The sequence below is a fragment of the Typopeltis vanoorti genome, chromosome 21 (genome assembly GCF_054136105.1).
Source record: "Typopeltis vanoorti isolate ZY-2024b chromosome 21, IOZ_Tvanoo_1.0, whole genome shotgun sequence".
Lineage (NCBI taxonomy): Eukaryota > Metazoa > Arthropoda > Arachnida > Uropygi > Thelyphonidae > Typopeltis > Typopeltis vanoorti.
In genome coordinates, this window is record NC_143569.1 from 13816632 (window position 1) to 13844248 (window position 27617).

The 27617-nt window shown below is 35.9% G+C and overlaps 1 protein-coding gene across 1 annotated transcript in view; it reads left to right on the plus strand.

Moving 5' to 3' along the window:
- Positions 1 to 15065: 15065 nt before the first annotated feature.
- The window catches only part of LOC150094636 (oxysterol-binding protein-related protein 1-like), a 714206-nt gene continuing 701654 nt past the window's right edge, over positions 15066 to 27617 (plus strand). Inside the window, exon 1 of the mRNA XM_090411347.1 lies at positions 15066 to 15236. The gene's annotated coding sequence lies outside the window, so the exon portion shown is untranslated. The remainder of the gene's footprint in view (positions 15237 to 27617) is intronic.

Consider the following 27617-nt stretch of genomic DNA (forward strand, 5'->3'; position numbering starts at 1 on the left):
ACGCAGTACTACAAACAACAAGCACTGTAATAACTTTTTCCAATTAGAATGGACATTACAAAGTGCGTTCTTTCTTTCTACCACTTTCTATCACGTGATCCTATTTGAAAAGCCATGGGAAACTGAACATGAACATAGCATTAACAAACGTAATATGTATAAGCAATAACAAACCTCCAATGGGAAAAAGGGTGCATGGCTTGTTAGGATTCAAACGTTCAGTTTAAATATGAAAATATAGTAAATTTAAAATAAAATAAAACTGCAGACAAGCATATATTATATACTAATATAATACATTGTTTTTTACTTAAAGCTGAGAAATCTAGAGAACTCTGAAGAACACAAAATTTCTATTAGACACAGGATCCTTAGTGCACACAAAAGTTCTTCACAAACATATTTTCAAATTTGAGATGTTAATCAAGGAATGTTATGAAGCTTTCACAGTCAGTCTAAATCTCAACGATTGTCTACAGATATCAAATATTTGAGAAACGGTGAATTCGAAACTCTCGCTAATAATCTAACGTTATTCGTAATATGTATGTGCAAATTCTCATGCAATTTAAATATATATTTTAATATATATTTATAACCATGCATGATCTATTATGTGAATAACCTGGTGTGTGTGTGTGTGTGTGTGTGTGTGTGTGTGTGTGTGTGTGTGTGTGTGTGTGCGTCGCGCGCGCTCTAGTGCAAGTTTTTGCATATTATTATTATTACCTGAAACTTCCAGGGAGTCCAAAGACTCATCGGCGTATAACTTAATTTTTTTATATAATTTTATTTTTAATTTAATAAATTCTTCTCGTTAAGCTGTCTCGCCGTACTTTTTTGTATCCTAATGAACTGCACACTATTTGCAAATTTGCTACATTTCTTTATTGCTTTGTTAATGATGATATTTACGGGTTTCCATACAGTGGTAGAGAAGCTGTAGTGTAATTAATTGGAGCAGTTTCCAAGAGGGCCACTGACCACGATATTTTACCAATTATCGTAATTGTTGCGCGCACGCACGCACGCACACACACACACACACACACACGCACACACACACAAAGCTAACACTGTATCTATGAGTTTGCCAAGGAGTACCAGCAGAAACCTTGTAATGCTACTCTTCCCTTATTATCATGTGATTGATTTGCCAGAGAGCAGTAGAAATATAGCACTTTATATTATTATTACTACAAGCGTATCTTTGAGTTACCACTGATCGAGGGATGTTCATTACATTTTTGATTCATATGACTTCCTTCATTTTGTTTTCAATCTCCTGATATGATGAGATACTCAGTACAAAATATAAATGTATAGTAAGTTCATCCTGAATTACTTTAGTATTAATAATTAAATTCGCATGCAAATCGAATAATAGCTATAATGAATATTATTATTTAAAAAAAAATCAGCTAACACGGTTTATTCCCTTATAGGGAGTTGGCATCATCATCATATTGTACGAATACCTCCCTGGGGTATGAAGATTCATCGCACAGACCCAAACCATCCACACATCTATCATATCTCTCCTTGAACCGATTAACAGACAAAAAGCTTACAGCTAACTCTAACAACCCGTTCCATCTATTTACCACTCTTCAAGTAAAAAACCTATTCCTGACACACTCTGAAATTCCAAGGGTAATCTCTTGTTGTTCTCTCTCTCTCTCTCTCTAGCAAAGTGCTGAAACACTAACACTATATCAATTCTATAAAACTCTAACTACCTTAAATATCTCTATCATATCCCCTCCTTTTCGCCTTTAAACACAACATCTAGAACCGAAGCCTCACTCCGTTCTTAAAGGGGGACACTTCACAGATGACTTACCATCATGATCACTTTTCTCTCAATCCACTCCATCACTTTCTGATCTGCAAAAAACCGAGAAAACTAGCCCTGAGCAAAATAATCCTGATGACGCATCAAGGCCTTAGAAAGAGGAATAAAAACTTTCCCATATCGACTTGTTAGTGTGTTTTTCAATAGCCAAATAATCTTATGAATTACTTTAGCAATATGCACTGTAAATTCAACTATCGATCTACTACCACCTGCAAATATTAAGTTTCATCTGTTTCTTGAAATAAAGTTCCAACAATGTGGCACACAGCTTGTCGGTTTATCCCAAAATTCATAACTTTACATTCCTCCAAATTAAAATAAAACCAATTATCTTTTGCCCATTCTGACCGCCTATTTAAATTGTCCTCCAAGAACTCCAATATCACCTTCATTAACTATTACTTTATCCAACTGTGCATCATCAGTAAACAACTGAATATTTTACTAGATTATTCTGTTATCATTTAGATACAAATTAACCAGTATTGCTTGAAAAACAGAATCTTGCCACACACTTTCTAGTTACCTGCTACTTCATGAATTCTGCTCCTCTATATACCACTTATTGGTATCTGTCCATCAGCCAACGTTGTATCCATACAATCCATTTGATATCAATTCCAATTTGTTCTAATTTGTGTAAGGGTGCTCCACGCGGTATTCTGTCAAATGTCTTTGCAAAATCCAGCAAAGTCATTGTGCAGCCATTCTTGCTATCCGACGTCGCTGTCAATCAATTATAAAAAGTTTGTAAATTAACTAAGACATCACCCATCTTTCACAAACCACGCTACCCACCCATTCTTGAATTATACTTTTGACCAATTATTCAGTACAAACGAGCACTCCTGAGGTTCTGATTGGGGATTATTTTGCCTTCTTTCTAAACCCATGGAACTCTATTACAGCTGCGTATTAAATTAAAAGAGCCTTGTCAGGAGAATTTCCAATTCCTTGCATATTCTCGTAAAATGTGAGCAAATATCTCCTCTAATCTGACAGCAGTATTTGTATTGAGATTCCGCAATATCATAAAAGCCTCCAATTTATCTACCCCTGCTCTCTCAACATTCTCTGTTTCATATGTCACGGCGGTAACTTAACATGGATGATATATTCTGTGGAAGGCACACAGCAGGAAGCTTCAGGTAATGAACGTCAAGAAGCAGGGAAACCGAGCATGCATAGTCATATTGTGTCTCCGGCCAAAGAAAGCGGCATTCAAAGAAGGAAACACAGATAAGTAAGCGTCAACAAGGGAAATCGTCAAAACGTCCTATGATGGACTTAGATCTTATTTTTAAAAACACCCGGGTTTTTTAATTTAATCTTCCCACCTTGCCTCAAACAACCCCCCCCCCCCCCACGTTTCCTATCTCCTTTATCGGCCTAACAGCAGAAGTATGGAAAACGAAGACATCCTAATATCCAAACAAGGATATTAGGATGTGCAAAATTTCTTCCTCTATTAGTCTGCATATATTTACCTCTAAAATACACTTATAATGTCCTAAAAAATTCTTGAGTTAAAAGCCAATGTATTTAAAATAAGGGACACTCCTAAACGAAAACAGGCAAAAGCAGTATAAATAATTGTTATAAGCAATTGCGAACAAATAAATACACAACTGTTCGAATTTTCACGAGTGTTTCTATTATTATAATGATTGCTTTATTAAACCAGTCTGAATGTTTAAAATAAGAAATATGATATATAAAATAATAAAATACAGTATGTCAATTATTTTTGACAATTTAATTTTGTGCTGCCTTAGAAACCTCCTACCCTCAGGAATTGTCTTAGTTGCTTATTGGATAATCATTGCCCTGCTACTGATATATATATATTCTATTACATATACATTACCAGGGTGGTCTGAAAGATTCTTGGCATAGCAATAAAGAAACGAATTTATAATTTCAAAATTATTTTTATTTTTCAACATAATCTTCCTTAAGACTAGGGCTAAAACGGCCTCGCCTGCTCCCTATATACCGGAATAAAAAGGCATTAGCTGATTTTTTTTTTTTTGAAGACTAATACATTTAATTCAGCGATGCTCCAGCACTGTCCCTGTAGTGGTTCTCAGTAAGATCTGCAAAATACCCCTCTACAGCTGCAATCACCTTTTGATTCGAAAAAAAAAAACTCTCACCAACGAGGAGTTCTAGTTTTGGGAAGAGATAGAAGTCAGAGTAATTTTCCATTGCCTACACACCTTTGTGGGCAGCTGCATTGTCCTGATGAAAGAGGATTTTGTTTCTTCTGCAAACCGCATTTTCTCACGAATTTTTTCGTCTAATCTGGTTAAAAGAAAGGAGTAATATTCCCGGGTTATTATTTTACCCTTTTCAAGTTAATTAATTAACAAAACACCGATGTCATGATCTTTCCTGCTGACGGAACCGACCTTGTGTTCTTTGGTGCTGAACAACCGAATTCTATTCACTGTTTTGACTGCTGTTTGGATCCTGGTGTGTAATAGTGAATCCAAGTCTCATCCATAGTAATAAATCGACGCACAAATTCAGTTTTATTCTTGTTAAAATGCTCCACGCACTGTTCAGAGATTTTCATGTGGGTGCGTTTTTGATCTGCTTCGAGCAAACGAGGCACTCATCTTGCTCAAAGCTTTTTAATTTGCAATTCTTCATGCAAAATATCTCCTACACGTTCCTTTGAAATGTCTATAGTCTCAGCAATTTCACGCACATTGACTTGCCGGTCATCCAATACCATTGTACACTTGATCAATGATTTCTGTTGTTGTTACACTTTTTGGATGTCCTTCACGTGGATCGTCTTCAAAGCTGGTACGGCCACAGCAGCCCATTTCTTAATTGTCGAAAACGAAGGAGAAAAGTGCCCATAAATTTTCATGAACTTGGAATGAATTTCTTTTGGCGTTAAATGTACTTTTACAGAGCGTTTATAACCGCACGATACTCAATTTTATCCATTTCAAGGGATACGTACAACACTTTTACTTCACACAGCTGTATAAAACAAACTATTTAATAGAATGACTTGCAATTTCACATGGGCGCGTATGACAAATGTACCAACTTAGAAACAAAATCTTGCCAATAGTGTTGCCATCTATTGTCGAAGCCTAGAACTTTTCAGACCACCCTCGTATATACATTGTCCTCTTGATATTCTGTGTTAAATGAAATAGAAGTATTCAGCAAGAAAACAGAAAATTTGAGGACTCGGATCAAGAGAGTAAAAGGAAACATTAGGACTCTGCAGTTAAGATGTCGATAAATGTAAAGCATTATTTCAACGCAGAACACAATTTTTGTACATTAAGTTTATTTATTGTGGATAAATGATATTTATGCGCATATGAACGCAAATATTGAAGAGTGTGAAGCAATCTGCAGTCGTCAACTGTTCATCCTGTATCGGTAGCTAATCCATAAAGAATTATTTCTTTCTGGTCCTGCTATTCTGTGGAAAAAGAAATAGAAGTATTCATAAAGAAAATTGAAAATTTGAGGACTCGGATCAAGAAGTGAAAGAAGACATTAGGACTCTGCAGCTAAGATTAGCTAATATAAAAACTTTAAGAGAATGTGCAAGAGAATCAAGAGAATGGGAAAATAATGAAACCTTGGGGCAGAGAAGTATAATGGTTAGAGAGTAAGAGAAGGTTTCAAGAAAATGGAAGAGTATGTGAAGGAGGATAAATGTAAGACATAATGATGTGAGAGCAATGTATGAGAGTGGAAAGATGCTAGGATAGGTGCACATAAAAGCATTGATGGTCTAGAGCAGTGGTGGATATCGACCCCCAGGGGTCGATAGAAAAATATAAGACATCATTGTACGGGTAATATTTAATTCTGTTAACTTGGTAACTCCATCCTGAATGACAACGCAATTAAGAGTGAATCGTGGGAACAGTGACATGAATAGGACCTGTAAGATGGAGCAAGGTCATGAAAATAGTTAAGGAGGCCAAAATGACGTATTTACCAATAAACAGATGTCGGTGGTTCCCGCGCGGCGGGAGCGAGATGGCAACACGTGCGCCGTTGCTTATTTACTCATTCTTACACGTATTCGATCCCAGTCTCACTTTTGCCATCGGCATACAAGTGAGCGTTAATGTTCTAAAATTCATCAACATACATATTATAATTCAATCGTTATTCATTCACAAACTAAACTTCTCTATGTTAAAGAATTGAGAAGGGCTGGTAGTAATATCAATGATATTAATACCAGTATATTAATATCACTAGTATTACCAGTGATAGTAGTAGTAATAGTAATATAATAATATATACTATATTATACATACAATAAACACTGTAACTATAAAATAAACAATCTAAAAACTCATAAGCTCTTTTTCGCTTGTCCTATTATAATTACGTAATAGTAAAATAGAGGGGGTCGATAAAACATCAAGAAACTCTTCACGGGATCGACGGTCAAAGAAGTTTGGCGACCCCTGGTCTAGAGAATGAAGAGTTAGATGTAAAGAAAGTGTTAGCTTGCTTACGTGTAGTTTATCATAGGATGAAGCCTAAGGTTGGAGACTGAATAAACGTTTGGTGAGTATGGTGCTGCTGAAAGAGAGAAGAAAGAAAAATGAGGAACCAATGAAGATAAAAGAATTCCCGTTAAAGAAAGATAGTAGGAGTAGAATGAGAATCTTTATGGCGATCATGTTTTTCAGGTACAAAGAATTTTACTCGTCTCTACTAGCAGTAGAGACGAGTGAGTATGTAAAGTTAGTAAATAAGTGTTTCATGTTCTCCTTCTCACCATACATTTCCCTTTTCATATCATTTGTACCTGCCAAAACAATTAACGTTTTCACTTTACCCTTTTTATATGCTAATAATATCACTAACGTTATTAATCTTTGCATTTGGGAAACATGATTTTATCTTTCCTTCACAAAGCATTCCTCTTCTTATGGAATCGGCATACAAAATTCCCATTCTACTCTTACTATCTTTTTTTGACGAGCATTCATTTCTAAGTAAGTTGAGAAGAAGCCATCATTGCAAATGATTCAGTATGTAGATTGTGTAAGAGGAATGAAATTCAGTTTCTGGTTGTTTGGAATGAGTTGGATGATTGAAAAGACAAATACGGTTTGGCAGTTAAATGGATTTGGTGTTAGGAGTCTAGAAAAGAGCTCCTGACTGTATCAGGTATTTGGTGTGCAAAATCAGGTAAAGTGCAGTTGTTTGGGAGAAAGAAGGTAATTACCAATAAAGGAAATGGGTGTATGATTGGTGAGAAAATTCAGGCTTTAGTATCTGAGACAGTAAATATGAATGGGATTGTGAGTACATGGTGCAAGGTTCATTATGTATCTATGAGGTTTATATCATTTATGTATACTAATCCAGAAGAATTAGGAACCACGAGAAGTTTTTAGCAATGGTTAGTTCCTAATGGCCAAAAAGTTATTGGGACTAGTGAGACGTGGTTGACTAAGGATGATGTAACTATGGGCATAAAACGTGATGGTTATAGTATTTTAGGGGGAATAGAGCAAGTGCTAGCACAACAGGAAATCAGTAAAATAGAAGACAGTGCTTTTGAGGCTGTCTGGTGTGAGAAACCAGCTGACATAATCAAGTATTCGGTTGGCTGTTGCTATAGGCCCTGGGTCAGAAAACAAAATTCAATAAGTAGATGGAGGGTAATTATTATGGGTGACTTTAATTATGGGGATATAGATTAGAAAGAGGAGTGGTCATTTGGAGAGATGGAAATGGAATTTGTGCAGCTTCTTAGGAATAATTATCTAAGGTAGCAGCCTGTAATGGAAAGGGAATCGAGCGTGCTGGACATTGGGATTTCATCTGAGGATTCTTGTATAATTGAGATGGATATCCCGCCAATCAGCGTGAGCGATCATTCCGTTTTGACCTAGGAGGTGGATAAGCATGTGAATTTTCAGTGAAAAAGGAGTTTTATATGTAATTACAAAGCTGTGAACTACGAGAAATTTATAAAATTGTTTGGAATTGAATATATTTGCATGGGAAGCCGTAAAGAGATGTTTGAATGAACAAATAACTACTACGTACCAAGAATTAAGAAACTAGCAAATAAATGGATGAGTTACAGCATTAAGCAGGAGTCAAAAAGAAAGAGATTCACGTGTAAGAGATTCATAGATATAAATGACGAGCAAGTCCATTAGCAGTATAAAACATTTAAGTGACTGGTTTGATGGCTTTTCTTTTCTTTTTTTTTTACATTAGATAAGATCATGTATTTTAATTGCAGGATATTTTGCTGCTATGATGCGGAATTTAAATGTAGGTATTCTATATATTTTGTCAATTTAAGGTGACAATCTATGTAAAGGCCATATAAGGTGGCTAAAGGTGTGGAATTTACAATTAAGATAGGATACATGTGGAATTATCGGGCTGGTAAGTATAAGGTTGATGGGTTCAGTGCCATGGCATGTACAACTGCAAGGGCTAGAAGTTGATAGTGCATGGGTGGCGGTTAAGAAGTGTTTGCATGAAGCAATGGCTGACTGTATACCTAGAGTCCGAATAATAAATCAAGTAGGGGTTTAATGGATGAATAACACCATTAAGCTTGAGCTGCAAAAAAGAAACAACTGTGGATAGAATTTGAGGAGAAAGTTCACCGACAGGCATATGAACGGTCTAAAGCGCAGGCCAGAAGGATAACGAGAATGGTAAGAAAAGTAAAAAAGGATTACGAAAGAACATTGGCCATGCAGGGCTAAAGAGAATCCTAAACAGTTTTTTCGATATGTTGCAAGTAAAAGAAAAAATGTATATGGAAGAATGATTTTAAAGAAAGCCAATGGTACGGAGGTAACCGAATCAGTTGATATAGTTGAATTACTGAGCGAGCACTTTGCAAGAATATATCTTCCAGGTGGTGACATTGCAGAAATTAATGAACCAATAGATTATACAGGAATTGTGGTGAATGAAGTGGAGGTGAATAGTCTATTGCGAAACCTCAGCGTCAATACATCTGTGGGATTGGATGGCATACCAGCTCGTGTCGTACCTGAAGCGGCTAAAGAATTGTCAGTAACCCTTGACCATTTTGTTTAATTTGAGTTTGGGTCTGTGTTAGTCCTGAGGGGGTGTAAAGAGGGAAAAATAATTCCACTGCATAAAGGAGGTTCCAAGACTGCTGTTGTAAATTACCGACCGATTAGCATCTCAGGAATCGTTGTCAAGGTCTTGGAGAAATTAGTCAAGAGAAGAATACAGGATTGGATAGATGAAAATGGGATACTGTATGGGGGGACAACATGGTTTTGTGAAGGGTAGATCATGCCTCACTAACTTGCTCACATTTTATAACACAGTGACGGCTGAACTGGATAAGGGTAATGGGTTTACAGTGAATCTACTCGACCTTGCCAAGGACTTTGACAGAATACCACATGGAACTCTAATTATTAAAACTGGAGCAGATGGGGATGGATATAGGGTTGGTGAGATGGATAGGAGGGTGGTTGATGGAGAGATACCAAAGAGTAGTTTATTCAGGAGTGGAGTCCAAAAGATAGCTTGTGACTAGTGGTAATGCCGCAGGGTTCTGTTCATGGACCACTACTTTTCAATTTGTTCATTAACGATATAGGAAATGATCCGAGAGGAAGTATTCGCTTGTTTGCTGATGATGCAAAGTTGGGTAGAGAAATAGTGAATGCACATGATGTCAAAATTTTGCAGGATGATTTGGATAGTTTGGAGGACGGCTAGGGAAAATGGATGTCAATTTAATGTGGCAAAGTGTAAGGTTATGCATTTGGGAGTGAAAAGATTAGCAGCAGTATATCACATTGGTGGAACTGTACTCCAAGAGATTGATGAAGCCAGGAATTTGGGAGTGTTGGTGGATATGGAGTTGAAGTTTAGGGGGTACATTGCAAAAGTGGCTAAATCAGCTCATGAAATCACTTGGTTGCTGAAAAATACTTTAACAAGCAGAGAAAAACAAGTTATTGTTTCTCTATATCGAGCCTCGATAAGACCCCATCTAGACTACTGTGGTCAGATTTGGTTGCCTAGGTTTCTTCTTGATGGGGAGGAGGTGGAGAGGATCCAGAGACGAGTGACCAAGATGGTAGCAGGTCTGTGGAATGAACCTTATGAAAACAGGTTGAAGATTTGTGGGTTGCAAAAATTGGTTGATAGGCGGAAAAGGGGTGATATGATTGAGACATTCAAATTACTGGAAGGTGTCTATAGGATTAATCCAGAAGATAATTTTGAGAATAGGAATGGTGGTGGGAGGACTAAGGCCATACATGGAAGCTGGGCAGCTAGCAGAGGTGTTAAAACTAGGTTTTTTACTTGGAGAGTGGTGAATGAGTGGAATAAGCTTCCAGAGTCTGTTGTGGGTGCTATCACCGTGAATGAGTTCAAGGTGAGGTATGATAGATACTGTGTGAATGTCGAATAGTTGTTCTTGACATGATGTTAGGGCCTACCTCGATGAGTCTGTCGACTCCTTGGAGTTGCCCGAAATAATAATAATAACAATAGGCAGCTATTTTCGTTGTTAATGCAGCGGCATGCCTGACAGTATAGTGATATTGGTGCGGGATGCATGATTCTCGGATTATGTATACTTAACATCTGGGTTTTGGTGCTGTTGATTATAATTTAATTTTGGTAGAAGTAATTTGTGATTTTGTTTAGGTGTTATTGTGGGAAAGAGTGGTGTTGATGTCTATGTGGATGCTTGAATCGCGGTGTCGTCTAAGTATTAATATATTTGACTTCGTGTGGCCAGGTTGTGAACGTCTTTAATGTGTATGTTGAACAAAGTAGGTGATAATATTGCGCCCTGTGGGACACCTGTTTTATTTGTATACCCTCGGCTGTAATGGATGCCTATTTTTGTTACTTGTGTTCTGTTTGAGAGAGTTCCTGAACTAAGTATGCAGTGTTCATTTTATTCTGGCTGTGTATAGTTTTCAGCAGTATATCATGTTCGAGTGTATTAAAAACTTTGGTTAAATCAAGAAATATATGGACAGTGTACTTGTTTTTGTCGAGGGCTTTGTTTATGGCGTTGGCGATGTCTTCTAATAAGGTGATGGTCTGTTTTGTTTTCTGAACGCGGTGTTGGTTTTGTGAGATGATGTGGTACGAGTTCTCCTGCAAATAGTTCTGTAGTCTGGTGTGTGTTCTTTTTTCAAGAATTTTGAAGATGACTTGTTGGTTAGCTACTGGTCTGTAATTCTGAGTATCGTTTCTTTTGCCATGTTTGTAAATTGGCGTAATTATTGCAGTTTTTAGTTGTTATGGAATAATACCAGTGTCGAATATTATGTTCACAAGTCTCAGAATATTGGATTTATTTGTTCAAAGTATTGTTAAAAGCTCTGTAAGTCTTATTCCAGGCATAGAAGTGGTCTTTGGGTTTGGCTGTAAGAGTTCCTGTTTTGTTACGGGTGGAAAATACAAGTTTGTTATTGACTTTGTGTTGGTAATTTTTGTTGATCTTTGGTAGATTTTTTTTTTTTTGAGTTGCGTCACACAACTCAGAAAAGTTTAGTATGTAAGCATTCTATATATTTTGTCCATTTAAGGTGGCAGTCTATGTAAAGGCCATATAGGCAGCTATTTTGTTGTTAATACATCGGTATGTGTGACAGTGTAGCGATAAGATGATGGTGTGTTTTGTTTTCTGAACGCGGTGTTGGTTTTGTGAGATGATGTTGTACGAGTACTCCTGCAAATAGTTCTGTAGTCTGGTGTGTGTTCTTTTTTCAAGAATTTTGAAGATGACTTGTTGGTTAGCTACTGGTCTGTAATTCTGAGTATCGTTTCTTTTGCCATGTTTGTAAATTGGCGTAATTATCGCATTTTTTAGTTGTTGTGGAATAATACCAGTGTCGAATATTATATTCATAAATCTCAAAGGTACGAAATGAGTCTGCTAGTTCCTCTTGGTTCATATCCTGACCGAAGCTTTTTGCAATAAAATCTTGTACTGAAGTTTTCTTTTTTTGAGTAGTAATTCGTCAAGTGTAGCCTATGTTTGCTTCATATTGTTATTACATTAGTAAAATTTTTGAAAATACTAGTGGCTTTTAGCCCGACGAATTTTCGTTGTGTTTTTGTATAATGTTTGTAAATGAGTGTTACTCGGTGGCTTTGTTTTAGTCTTTTCCATAGATTTTCTTTTATAGTAATACTATTTATAATGTAGCCATTTATCCATGGGTTATTTTCTGTTTGCTTCCCCGTTTGTGTACGCTTTGTTGCTTTTTTTGTACATTGGTTGGAAGTTCTTTTGTTACAGGATCATTTATTTGAGTACGCAATTCCAGTCTGCATTTTTTATAAGGTTGTCGACAATGCTCTGTAATATGATGACTTAATATATCAAGGTATGTGTTAGTGGTTGAAGACGCAATGTCAAGAGTATTTATGGTAATGTTTCCTATTAGGATAGGCCGATGTGTTGTACAGGGTTTAATGCTGCTAAGCCATGCTTCTAATTCGTGCAGAAAGCTGATTTGATTATTATCTAGGGGTCTGTATATTATGTTTATCGTTTATTTGATGATACGTTTGTCGGTATTTCTGATTTCCAATATTAATGTTTTCGCATGTTCGAAATGATTTTGTTTTTTTAGTCACGCTGTATGTTTCTTTGATAAATGGCATGATGCCTCCTCCTCTTTTGTTTGGTCTGCATAAAGTGTAGGACTGGTAGTTATCAATGCTGTATGCATAAGCTTATGTCTCATTTATTGCAACTTTGGGCAGGATTAGTATGGCTATGTTTGTCAAGATGTAGTTTAGCAGTGTTATCAATATAAACCAGTGTTTCATTACACTTCTTATATTTGTGTGTATGACGGTGAAGCCAACATTTCTGAAAGTGTTGTCTTTCCACTTCTTCAACGAGTCAAAGACCTTGAAGTTTTACATTTTCTGACTGGATATGGTTGCCCAGATATGTCATTTCCATGCATAGTTTATAGAAATAATTCTTTCTTACTCTTAAGGGGAGGGAGAGTCAATGTACTATTTGGTAGACTGCTTCGGTCGAATTATCTTGCAGTTATATAAACTTGAGTGTTTTCATTCTATCTCATAAATATCTACGAATCCTTAGTCAACAGAAACTTGTAGTTTTTTTTTTTTCTGTTTTTGTTTTCCTTGCCTGGTATAGATTTTTAAATTATGGGGTCCAGTGTTCAAATATATACATTGGAGTTGGGAGTTGCTTTTCAGTTAGGATCGATGCTATTGGCCTTGCTTTCTTGCTTGTGCTAGAATGCTGTCTCGGAGACTTTTGCTGGTAAATCGAGCGATGATTGGTGGCGGTCTCTCCCTTTATTTTTTGTGGTCCACGATCAACAGACGTGATGTCCGTGGTTGTGACTGGAATGCCGATATTGGCGCTAATCAATTGCATTATGAAACTTAAATCTTCTTTCTACTTCTTTGGTATTCCCTCTATTTGAAGTTCTTTTTGTAGTATATGCTCGATTTGGCACTTGAGATTGTTTACCTCTTTCCACAATTCTTCATTTTCGCGCTTCATGTTTTCTTGAGCTTCTGTCACTGCCGTTACTTTCGTTTTTATGTCCCGAACAGTTCCAAGTAATGGGGTATTTAGGTATAGGCCCAGGCCTAGAGTGGCAAATTTTGAGGGGGCTGCGAAAATTTCCGGGCTCTTATTTTTGTCTGATATCAGATTGACATCACAGTACCCACCGCAGTGGCATAGCTGGAGCTTTTGCCACCCAGTGCGATCCCTGAGTTTGCCGTCCCTCTCAATACACACCAAAAATGCAAAAAAAAAAAAAAAAAAAAAAAAAGTCAAAACGACGTATAGGGATATAAATTAAAACACTATGTTTATTTTTGAAGTAAAACTTTAATTCCAACATTCTAAAATGTTATTTTTCTTCTTTTCTGTTAGCAAAATCGTCGATGACATTGGCGAAGACTATTTCATAGTAATGTAGGTAATTCTTAATCAATTTTAATTTAGAAAAACTCCTCTCACAACCTAGCAACACTTACAGCAATTGTGACAAAAATTCGCATTAGTATTACAATTTTGAACTGAGTTCTCGAGACTGTATTTTAGAATAAACTGCAAAAGTTCAAAAAGGTCAAAGTGCCGCGTGGAGCAAACCGCCCCCCTCCGCTCTCGCCTAGATACGCCACTGACCTAACGTTAACAACAAATAACTGGAAAAAGTCAATAAAATATCGAAATCTGTCAATCGAAGTTGGCCCGCTGTGTCTTAAATACACCTGTCATTCAAATAGTTATCAGTGCGCTTGGTGCAATTTCAAAGAAGCTATCCAACTATTTAGAAGAATTAAACATGAACGAAATGACAACACATGATCTACAAAAAAACGGCATTACTTGGAAAAATCCATATTTTACAGCGCTACGTGATCAGACTATTCTTATATTCGTGGGTAGAATCTGAATTGCACTGTGTTGCCAGTCAAACTTTTGTTTCAACGATATCTTGTTTTGACTGCATATTAATTGTGTAAATAATAATAATATATATTAATGATGAAAAAAAATATATATCAATCATGAAAAACAATATTGCGATCATATGATTGTACTTGTATTATAACTATTTATCGACAAATTTCTTAATATTCTGTCATGATATTATATTTTACATACGTAAAGGTTCATGTTCCTGTGTAGTCGGTCTCGTGTTAATTTACGCTTACAATAATATTATCGTGGTCCGTACTTGAACAGCACTGTATGAATTTATTTTTTTGATCCAAATATGAACTAATCGTAATAAATGCGATAACATGATGAGTCTTTTGACTCCCCGGGGGCCTAAATAATAATGATAACACTGTAATTTTTTTGTAGCGAGTTATATTTACTATAAGCTGTATCTTGAAGCACACGCATGCTGAAAGGCCTTTGATGGCATCTTCCTTAAAAAAATATAAAAATAAAAATAAAATATGAGTTATGAATGTTTTAAAATGTTAATAGGATTTTTTTTTTTAGTCAGCAATTGTTATTTGTTTTGTATGGGCTTTGCTATCGTAGTTACTATAGGCTCGATATTTACAACATTCTTGATTGTAAACTGACATACACGTGGAAGTCAAGTGACAGCATCTTCCACATTTTTCTGCCGAGATCAGTTTCCCACGTGATTTTGTACTTCTGTGTCAGTTTGTTATCACTGTTGAAATGGGCGGTGTGGTGATGCGTTTTGGTTGTTGATAATATTCTTTTATTTTTAATGTAATTGCAGTTTGGTATGTTATACTCATAAACAATCTGCTGTGTTATCATGCTTAGAGAGAATGTATAATACGGCTTGCATCATTCGATTGTGCAAATAATTTTCATCATATTGCGGTAAGTTATATGTACCAAATATCGGAATCTAATAGTGACGTATCAGTGTGAAATATATCACTCTTAGAGATAAATATGTGCTTTCATTACCAAAAAATAAAAAATAAAAAATGCATTAACAGGAAGGAAATATGATGCGACATGAAGATTCTGATTGTTCTTTGGTGTGCTGGTAATCGGATATGGTGTTACTTCACCTTCGAAGTCATGCATACCCCTATAATGACTCACCATTCCCCCCCCCCCCATGACACTCGTTCAGTGAATTCTTTATTTTATTTTATTTTTTTAAAGTTCCTCGTGAGTATTGTCATTGGACCTGCTAAATCCCTATTCTGCCCACATAACCATCTACGAATTGCGAGCTTTAGTGGTATGACAGTTTTGTCATAGAGACAGTTTGGTCTCTAGTGAAGAGTATAGAGAGTAACTTTCAGGAGTGATGCCAGGCTACATACATAGTTTATATGTTGATTGATGAACTCAGAAATTTGGGTCTTATTATGAAATAAATACAAAATTTTATAGTTTCCCCAGCATTACAGATGTGTAAATTACTTAATATTGGGATAAAGGTTGTTTCTGTTACCTATTAAATAATTTGTTAGAGATTTTGTAAATAACTTGTGGGGAGCTTTATTTAACACATAATCATTGAACACATGAATGAGAAAAAAAAAATTAGTGATCTGTAAAAATTAGTGATGACACAACCATTTTGTCAAAAATGCAACTAGAGACAGACTTCTATTTTATGACTCATGTAGTCAATGGTGTATTCCAGAACAGGATTCTGTTCATAAAATGTTTAGAAAACAAATTTATATATAGGGATCAAACATGAAGGAATGATCAAATAAAAGAAAAATATGGATAGGATTAGGATATAGCATTGGTAGATAGGCAACACAAAATTCAAATTATGGGCAGCATTGGTTTGGAAATGGGTAGTCCTGCTACGCATGCCACTTCTGTTTTAATAAAAGTGATGATGTTGAGAGTAAATTATATATTTAAAAGTCTTAAAGCTATGTTTCATAGGTCATATGCATAGCAAGTTGATGAAGAATCATGATAGACTAAGGTGATTAGGGAGATTGGTTGTCTGAGAGAAATCAGTAGGTTAGTTATGGAGGGGTGAGTATAATGTCTCAAAGTGAAAATTGCCAGTGGTGTGCCACAGGATTCTGTCCTAGACTGCTACTGGTTGTCAACTTATTTGTTAATGAATTTTTTCTGGATTGACAGCAGATATTCATTGTCTGCTGATGATGCAGAGATATAAGAATCATTCTATTGTTACTCATTCCTAAAGGAAATTAAAATATACTTTTTCCTGGATAGATGAGTTGAATGGCTTTTTGAGGAGGTGGATAAGATTAGGACTCTAGGAGGAATGGTTGACAGAGAATTGAAGGTTAGGGAACACATATGCAAGGGTTGTGTAGATGTAAAGCACGTTGCTTCTATGATAAGGATGACACTGCTGACAAAGTGGAAATTAAGTGGTTATAACCACCTCACTTCATCTCACCTCTGCTTGTATCCTTATTCCTGTTATAAGAATGACACTGACAAATAGAGATTGGGATGGTTCTGACACGATACAAGGCCTTGATCAGATCCATACCTGGACTTTTGTTCACAGATTTGGTTTTGTGGTCTGTGGTAATGAAGAAACTGGAAAGGGTTGCTATTATTATGTGACATCTCCATTGACTTGAGTTGTGTAGATGTAAAGCACGTTGCTTCTATGATAAGGATGACACTGTGACAAAGTGGAAATTAAGTGGTTATAACCACCTCACTTCATCTCACCTCTGCTTGTATCCTTATTGTTGTTATAAGAATGACACTGACAAATAGAGATTGGGATGGTTCTGACACGATACAAGGCCTTGATCAGATCCATACCTGGACTTTTGTTCACAGATTTGGTTTTGTGGTCTGTGGTAATGAAGAAACTGGAAAGGGTCGCTATTATTATGTGACATCTCCATTTACTTATTGTGAGAAGGCACAATCCATTATGTAATTCACCCAGGGGTGCAGCAGTAGTGTCCGGTGCCTGTGTTCAAAGCTTTAGTTGGCGCCCCTATACCCAGTAGTGTCCAACACTTGTGTGCAAAACTTTAGTTGGTGTTCCTATCCCCCCCCCCCCATTACAATAAAAAAATCACATTAAAAAAACGTTTTTTTAAAGTATTTCCTCCTCTTTGGTGCCTTTACTATCCTGGCACCTGTGTGTATTGCACATATGGCCGACACGCCCCTGAATTCATCATCCATACACATTGCCATCTAGTGTCCACCAATAATATTTTTGGTCATTTAATTGAGTGGGTTTTCTGGTAGATTTGTCTGTGTGGGATGGAAAAACCTGAGTTTCTTGATGATAAACATGCTGCATCTGTGCAAGATAGTTAACCCACTGTCAGTTAAAAAAGTCCACATATAGGTTCTCGTCATGATGAGAATCAAACTGGAATGTTTTCCAACTGAAGGGCACATTGTCCAGTCATTCTTTCAGCTGCGCTATGGCATTGCTATAACTGAGGAATTAAGAGGCATAACTTAGGCACTATCTGAAGTCTGGAATATGATTAAAGCTGAAGAAATTAATTTGGTCATTCCCATCTTAGTTTGATGATAATAACTAGATTAATACAATAGAGTGGAAGAGGAGGAAAACAAGAAGTCATTTGTAGAAATGTGTTGCAAAGGTGAAGTCTGTCATTGAATTTAAGTTAAATAACAGATTACAGTTCTTGGTTGAGTGGGGCCTGTGACAGATCTTTTGTCACAGGCCCATGTTTTCCATGTTTTCATGGAAATCTTTTAATAAATCTTTTGCAGGCCTGGTTGGTCGAGTGGTTAACGTATCCGCTCTCCATCCAAAAAAGGTTGCAGGTTCGAATCCTGCTAAGGACATGGATGTTTGTGATTGTCTGTGGAAATACTAGTGGTGGTGGTCGGCGGTAAATGGCGTTGGTGTAGACGATGAAGGGGCAGTTGGTGGATTGTGGAGTGATGGAGAGAGAGGTGTAGAGTAGGTGCCTTCAATGAGCCTTTGGACTCCCTGGAGGTGTTACGTAATTTTTTTTTTAAATTCAATTATTTTTATTATTAAAATTATGATTGCATATTTATGCATTTACAAAACATGTTGTTCTAGTTTTTTTTTTTTAACAATGAATTTCAAACAAATTTTCATTTTTTTTTATATAATGTATTAATAATAGTTAATATAGATGATAATTTATAGTTTGCAATTGAATAAGATTACATTTTTAACAGCATTTATAGTATAACAATGTTATATTTTACAATTTTTGCTTTTAATATATTTTTATAATAATTTTTTTTTTTTTTACTCTTTAATTCCTATATATTTTATTATATTATTATTATTCTAAGAAACCTTTATATCAAAGGATTAATTAATTTTTTACATATATATTTTACATATATATTTACATAATATATATTTTACAATTTTTGCTTGTTCCATGTCAAATCCTTCCAATGTTGTTAATGTACAGATTGAATAACAACGAACCAAGGACACTACTTTGTACCTTGAATCTTGCAGATTCACCGCCCCATACCACTTTTTGATGTCTGTCAGTCAGCCGTCCTCTTATACATGACAATAGTTTATAATCCAATCCATTCTCCGATTTTATGCAACAGTATTCCATGCTATATTCTGTCAAAATCCAAAAGTGTCATGGTGTATCCATTCCCCTTGTCTAACTCGGTAGTAACATTATTATAGAATGTGAGCAAGTTGCTAAACATGACCTTCCCTTAGTAAACCCATGCTGTTCATTGCAGAGTAGAGATTCTTTGTCAACCCATTTCTGGATGTGAGCTCTAACCAACTTTTCAAAAATCTTCACACCACTCCTGAGATACTGATAGGTCAATATCTGAATACATAGCCTCCCCCCCCCCCCTTGTGCAATGGAATTACTATACATTCTTTTCACTCCTGTGGAATCTCCCTGTTCTGAGACTCAAATTATATAGCCTGGTCAAGGGAATAGCCATGTTGATTATTATTTTAACGGTATAATAGAACAAAGAAACTAAGTAAATAATTAATTTATTAACTTAACGCTGATATTTCACTGGTGTTATAACCAGCATCTTCAGAGCACAAAAACACTGTTTGTCACAATACGCGAGACTAAAACAACATGGTGTACTTAAACAAAATTGTAGCAGCAACACAAAGACTAGAGTCCTGATTTTGGCACCCTCTATCTGAAAAAAAAAAAAAAAAAAAAGCTATCATATATTACTAGAGTCCTAGAAAAGTGCTAGTTTTTTCTTAATATGACTGTCTCCCAGATCTTCGGCAAGTTAATACAGCCATATTTGTTGAGATTTGGAGTGTGTTTTAGGGCTTCTGTCGCCCCTAAGAACAATCTCTCTGATTTATACGGGTTTCTGTGTAGTACTTTTGTGTTTTTCCAGTTGATCCTGTGTGCAGGGGTATCCAGAGCATGGTCGGCTAGGCCCGACTTCCCATAATGATAATTCCGGACGTATCTTTTATGTTTGCTGATGCGGATGTTCACAGTTCTTCCTGTTTGACCGTAGTAGGCTTGATTGCATGAGCAGGGTACTTGGTAGACTCCTGGATGTGATAAAGGAGGAATGCTGTCCTTGGGTGAGCGGATGAGGGTGGCTAATTTGCTACATGGTCTGAATGTAGTGCGTAGTTTATGTTTATTGAGAATTCTTGAGATCTTTTCGGATGTGCCTTTAATGTAAGGGATGGTGACTGTTTTGTTGTAGTTCTCTGTGGTGGATGGTGGGAGGGGTTTCTTAGGAGTGTTTAGTATTTTGTTTATTTTATGTGGATTGTAGCCGTTGGCCAAGAAGTTGTGGCGTAAGTGAGTCACTTCAGCAGTAAGAGCCTTGTCATTGGAACAGATTGCTCTCGCTCTATGGGTTAGCGTTTTTAATATGCCATATTGTTGAGAAGGATGATGGTGTAATTGTTTGTGTAAGTATCTACCTGTATGTGTGGGTTTTCTAAAAACTGAAAATGATACGGAACCATCTGGGAGATGTGTGATGAGTGTATCCAGGAAGGGCAGACAGTTGTTGGCTTCCAGTTCCATAGTAAAGTGGATTTTTGGATGTTGGCTATTTAAGTTAATAAATTAAGTTAATAAGTTAATATCAGCATTAAGTTAATAAATTATTTACTTAGTTTCTGTGTTCTATTATACCATTAAAATAATAATCAACATGTTCGACGAACACATAAGTCTGTCCACACGTTCAAGGGAATAGCCAGTTCAGCTGAACTCTTTTTTAACATCTGTGCTGATATCACGTTAGTTCCTATTGCGAAATTCTTATTCAGTTTGTGCAACATCTCTAGTACTTCCTCCTCATCTACATCAGTTTCCTCATATGGTGAAGAAGTAGCGGTGACTTCAATGTTGCATATACCAGGTTGATAGCTTTTAGCAAAATGGCTGCTCATTAGTTAATCACTTCTGCATCACTCACCCAAATACCAGCTGCATTCAGTGGAGTTATTCTTTCATATTCAGTCTTTCTTTTACTTCAGCATAACAGTAGACTTCTTTTGGATTATCTTTAACTTGCAGAGCTAGTTTCTTTTCATATTTGGACTTAACTTTCCTTACAACACTTGTGATTCTGGCTTATAATTATTGTAACTGACATCGTCCTTATGCACACAAAATCCCTTCCATTTCATCTTTTTCTTATGAATCTCTTGCTTAATTAGATTACATATCCATTTCACTCCTACTCTATTTATTCTTTGAATTTAGGACACATAATTTCCTGCTTTGTAGTTCAACATGTAACCTTTTCTGAATATGTTCATAAATTCTTAAACATTATTAATGGAATAGGAATGCAGCAATAATTTCCTGTAGGTTTTATAATCCCTTGTGTACGTGTGAGATTGATATAAAAATAGAAGAAAGGGACGGAATGCAAAAGTCAACATCAAATAAATTAACTGGAATAAAGAAATGTCACCAGGAAAGATAGATGGTATTCAGAATAGTCTTGATTTTGCTGATCTCTTTCTGGTGAAATATTAAAGAATTGCAAATCTGATATGGTAACACAGGATTTACTCAGAAAATTCTTGGAGGAGTTGGTTTGACAATATAATTGATCATAATTGGCTTTGTAGCGCAATTGGAAGAACGACGGTACATTGCATCATTTGATTGGAAAGGCCTAAGTTCGATTCTCGTCATGATGGGAGGGATCTTTATATGGACTTTTTCAATTGAAGGCGAGTTAGCCGATCTCATATGGAGGTAGCAGGATTTTTTCTCTCAGAAACTCGGGTTTTTCATCCCGCATACAGACAAATCGGCCCTTCAGAACACACCCAATTTACAGACAAAAAATACTAGCTGTGGTGGTGGTGGTGGTAGGCAGTAGATGGCACTAATGTAGATGATTGGTAGATAATTGATAATGTAGAGGATTGGTGGAGACGGGGAGTTGTACAATAGGTGTCCTCTCGCGATGAGTCTTCGGATTCCTTGGAGGTGTCACGAATAATAATAATAACATACTCCGGTTAACTCTCACCATAACAAACCTAAAGGGACTGCAGAAATATTTTTTTATACGGGATAGTTTGCTATACTGAATATCCTTTAGAAATTTCCCAGTGGTATTTGTTTTGGTTGGAATATTTTGGTAGTTACATCAGCATTTAATGTATTGATAGTCAGATGTTTATGAATATAAACATCTGACTATCAATACATTTAATATCTGACTATCAGTTGTTCTTGTAGTCGTATGTAATTTTTCTTGGGAAATATGTATATATAATATATAGTTTTTCACTTCCAGTCTATATCCTGCTGTTTGTTCATAAATTCCATTTCAGTAGTATTTAATCATGTGTGTTATTTTTCACTAATTGTTAGTGCTTGTGCACCATAGAAGAGAGTTGATTGGAAGAGCTGCAATAAATATCCGAAGAACGAATCCTTTTTGAGCCTCGGACAATTATTCTGGAGTGGAACAATATTTTTTTTGTAAATATATTTTTATTCTACTGAAACAGTTGATGTTTAGGTTCAAGGATATCTATCTTTGAGGATGAAGAGGAAATGCTCTGGTAAATTGCCTCCATAGCACAATTGGAAGAACATTGGTACGCTGCACCCTTCGTTTGGAAAAAGCCTGAGTTCGATTCTCGTCGTGATGAGAGGAATCTTTATATGTTCTTTTTTTTTTCATTTGAAGTTGAATTAGCCAATCTCATACGGAGGTAGCAGGATTATCTCTAGTGGTGGTGGACAGTAGATTGGGTTGGTGTAGGTGATGATGGTAGTGGTGGAGATGGAGAGTTGTAGAGTAGGTGCCCTCCTTCAATGAGTCTTTGAATTGCTTGGAGGTGTCATGTAATAGTAACAGTAAATCATTCTGGTAGCAAAGAAATTTTGCTCTCAGAAAATAATGCTTCATCTGAAAAAAAAAAAATAAATTAAAAACTCCATGACAACATACACTACTTATATCTTCTCTATGAATAAAACTTTTATTTCCATAAAGTTGTATTTCCATTCATTTAAATTATCAATATTCCTTTTCCATGTTAATAGTAAAATAAATAAATACTATTTTTGCATCATATTATGTTTTTCTTTATCATAATTCTTAAATTCCTAAATAGCCAATAAATCAATAAAGTAATCAATATATATATATATATATATATATATATATATAGAGAGAGAGAGAGAGAGAGAGAGAGAGAGAGGTGTGTTGTGTTGTGTTGTTTTGTTTTGTTTTTCAAATGGAGCATTTTTCTATGAGTGAAATATGAGTGAAATATTTTGCCCTGACCTGAAAATATTTAAAAATAAGCAAATTGTTCCAATTCATTCTGGGATTATTAATTAGAAAAAATTAAGTTCCTTTTGAATTGTTCCAAGAGGAACATTTTATTTTGGTTTTCAAAACTGTTTCAATCCCTGGTTGATTGTGCAAAAGTATTGTGCATCCTCATTTCCTTTTGTACTTGTGATGGTTGAAAATAGATGGAATGGTTTCTTTGATTTCTGTTTACTTGATGATATCATGTTTAAATCTTCTGTCATATGCTACATGGTATTATAAGAGAATATGTTGAACTACTCTGTTATTTTTATTATTATATTATGTCTCATGCTAATGAGTACTTGTAAGTCACTGCTGACTTCATCTGCACTATTCCACAAACTACATACTTCACCCATAAAATATTTTGTTTACTGAATGTGTTGTCAGACTAGTTTGCCTATTTTTGAGGAAAAATCTGATTTTTCAAGAGGGGAAACCTCCTCCCCATCTATATAGAATTAATGCATAGGGGGAAAAAAGTTTTAAGCATTCCTAGCATTTGATGAAATTTGAATTCGTATCTGTTTCCAGTCAGCGAACACATGTTACATCATCCTTCTAACTGCACTGCTAATGTAACTATGAAATCCTCATGGAGTGTAAGGATATGTTGCAAGTCAACTCGTTCAGTTGTTTTTTCTTATATGTGTCAGTATATAAGACATGGAATCAGCAGTCTCATTATATGAGGCCTTTAACTAGTAGCAAGTCTATCATATTGAACATTGAAATCATTTATACTTCCCACATTCTGGTAGTGTGTTCCATTCTTTCACCACTCTCCATGTAAAAAATCTACTCCTTACACAACTTCCATGAATGGCCTCTCATTCTTCACATCTCATCCTCCTCTCTTGTTATAATCTCTTCTGTATTAATCTGGTAAATCCAACTTGAAGGTCTCTATTACATCACCTCTTTTCTTCCTATCCATCAAAATCTGAAATTTATATTTTCTCAAATTATTTGAATTTTTCAATAGAGCATTACTGTTAATGTAATTCTTTATCATATGATGTGTAGTCTTTACAACATTGCAATGTGACCTTGGAACTTTAGTCCACCGTGAACTATTTACTCCAAGTCCCAAATCGCATCCACTTCCTGAAGTACAGCTCCTCCAGTAGTGAACACACAGCCTGATATTTCTGCACCCCAAAGTGCAGCATCTTGCATATATTAATGTTAAAACTATAATCCCACAATGGATTAGATATAGATGTTGAAAATTTTTCCACTTGGTTATATTATAATTTAAAGATCCCAAGAAATTATATTCTTGGTTGCATCCATTATGTCCCAACTGTTTGGCCATTCTATGGAGTTGTAAGTTGTCCTATTATGACCAAACAGGCAGGAGCGTCTGCATCAGTCTTAAGAAACTACTTGAACTTCAGTAAATTTGGTTGTATGAAACTGCCTCAAATCTGGGTGCACTTATCCTGAGAACTTCAGCCCAACAGCCACAGACACTCATCCCAGCCAATAAAGGGGCAGTGTTTAAGACTTACCTTTTGTTGTTTCTACTTCAGTCATACTTACCCTATGTAGTGTCTGCATGCCTATATTAGTTTGTTCATTGTTCCCTGATGATGGCAATTTGACTTTGCCAAAATATTGGAAGTATTAAATATTTTTCTAATTAATATATAGTACATGTTGTTAATTTCCTTAAGTAATACAGTTATGGATATGAATTATATATTTAATTTAATCCTTTATCTAAGTGTAAGCAAACAAAGTTTGCGCCTGAAGTATCTTCAGGACTGGGGCAACTCGTGGCAAAGGTGGGCTAAGTTCTCATCACTTTCCTTAGTATCCCATAATGCAAAACACACCTCCTTGCAGACATGTATAATGGTATGCAATATGGGAAGGGTCACTACTCAGACCGGTTTCGACCTTTATTGAGGTGAAAAAGTAAGTGGAAGCAAACAAAGTTTGCATGTAAAGTAACGTCACGACATGAAGTTACTTCATGTGCAAACTTTGTTTGCTTACACTTGAATAAATGATGAAACCCAAAATATAATTTCTTGGCGTCTTTAATTTATAATATAACTAAGTGGAAAAACTTTCAAAATCTATCTGTAATCCAGTGTATTTTAATAATAATGGTGACACGTTTTGACTCCTTGTATATGGAAATATGACTTCTGCATTACTTCAACCTTGTTATCACTTCTGGATCTGACTCACACTGATGAAATAATAAAGATTGAAACCGATCTGGGTAGTAGCCCTTCCCATAATGCATACTATTAAATATGTCTGTAAGGATATGTGCATTGCCTTATGGGATACTAAGGCAATTAATGCAAAGTCATTAGCTTCTATATACGAGTTGCCCTTTATGAAGTTACTTCATGTGCAGACTTTGTTTGCTTACACTTGGATAAAGGATGAAACTAAGAATATAATTTCTTGGCATCTTAAGTTATAACCCCACTCATTTGTCCAAGCTAAAAGTCTGTTCAAATCTTCATGTAGAGAATTAACATTTGTCTGATAATTTTACTCAACTTTGCATCATCAGCAAATATTTGAAGATCCCCATTTGATCCACATGAAACATTAATAAATGAGTTAAACAGCAGGGGCCCAAGAACTTGAAGCATGCTGCTGTCACCTACCTTTTCTGAGACACTTTCCATCATGCACAACTTGTTGGTATCATTCAGAAAACCAATCTGTTATCACATCTTTTGTAGTCTAATATTTAAAGGTACGCATGGTATAACTGTAAAAATAACTTAATACAATAACCACAGTAATTGACTTGAATGAAATAAAGGTACAAATATTATTTATTATTATTATTATTATGTGACACCTCCAGGGAGTCCAAAGACTCATCGAGGGAGAGTGTGCCGACACCATCGAACGATTGATCTCCTTCCAACTACTAACCGTGCTCAGACTTGCTTAAGTTTATGCAAGCGATTAATAGCAGAGGCTCTATCAATCGACCAACCTTCGCTGGCAATTCATACAATATATTTCATACTGAAATTAACCGTACATCATCATCAGTGTAGAACAAACAGTTAAAAGGAATGAAATACAAAGTACAGAACAATCGGTGGATTACCAATTAAAATTGTTGCTGCATGCTAGAAAAATGGAATACAAAGTACAGAACAGTCGGTGGATTACCAATTGTTGCCGCATGCTAGAAAATTTATTTTCTAGCATGCAGCAACAATTTTAATTGGTAATCCACCGATTGTTCTGTACTTTGTATTTCATTCCTTTTAACTGTTTGTTCTACACCAATGATGATGTACGGTTAATTTCAGTATGAAATATATTGTATGAATTGCCAGCGAAGGTTGGTCGATTGATAGAGCCTCTGCTATTAATTCCATTCCTTTTAACTGTTTGTTCTACACTGATGATGTGCTGTTAATTTCAGTACAAAATATTTGTACCTTTATTTCATTAATTACTTAATGAAATTACTGTGGTTATCGTGTTAAGTTATTATTATTATTATGTGACACCTCCAGGGAGTCCAAAGATTCATTGAGGGAGAGTGTGTGCCAACAGCATCAAAGGATTGATCCCTTCCAACTACTAACTGCACTCAAACTTGCTTAACTTTTTGCGAGCCATTAGTAGCAGAGGTCTAAATCTTCTGTAGCTTATTCACCAGTCTGTCATATAGTAATATATTAAATGCCTTTGCAAAGTCTAAGAATATTACTGCGTTATTAATCTCTCTTATTCAAACACATTTGTTACTTTATCATAAAATGCAAGCAGGCTGCTAAAACAAGACCTGTCCTTTGCAAACCTATGCTGACTATAGAGAATCCCATCTATCAACCCAATCTGGTATTCTATTTCCAATCAGAAATACACTTTTCAGTTTAAAATTTTGTATATTTTGAACATCTGCGTGGTTAGCTTAGTGGCTATGCGCTTTGCAACCATATGCCTGGGGAAGGGGTGTCCTGGTTCAATTCCCATCAATGACGTGAGGAGTTTAAGGATCTTCCTCAGCCATTGCCAAGTTAGCCGGTCTTGGGCGTGGACAGCAGGGTTTTTTCTGCCAGTTTATCTGGGGTTTTTCCTCCCACAAGCAGGCAAACCAGCCCTGTGAACACACATGCACGGATTACAGTCATGAATATCGCTCTTAGTGAATGCAGCAGAGGAGTGGTGAACCCACTGCATTAATACGCCAGTAACCCCTCATTAGGAGGGGACTCAACCTGTCCTAGGATGGACGAGAAGGATAGGATAGGGTATTTTAAACTTCTATTTTGTATAACGGTATTCCTTAAGGAAATTAACAATATATATTATATTGTTAATTATATATAATTAACAATACTTCCAATATTTTGGCAAAGTCCAATTGCCAAAATTAGGGATCAATGAACAAATTGATATATGTCTGCAAACACTACTTAAGGTGAGTATGACTGAAGCAAAAACAATAAAGGTAAGTGTAAAGTCCTA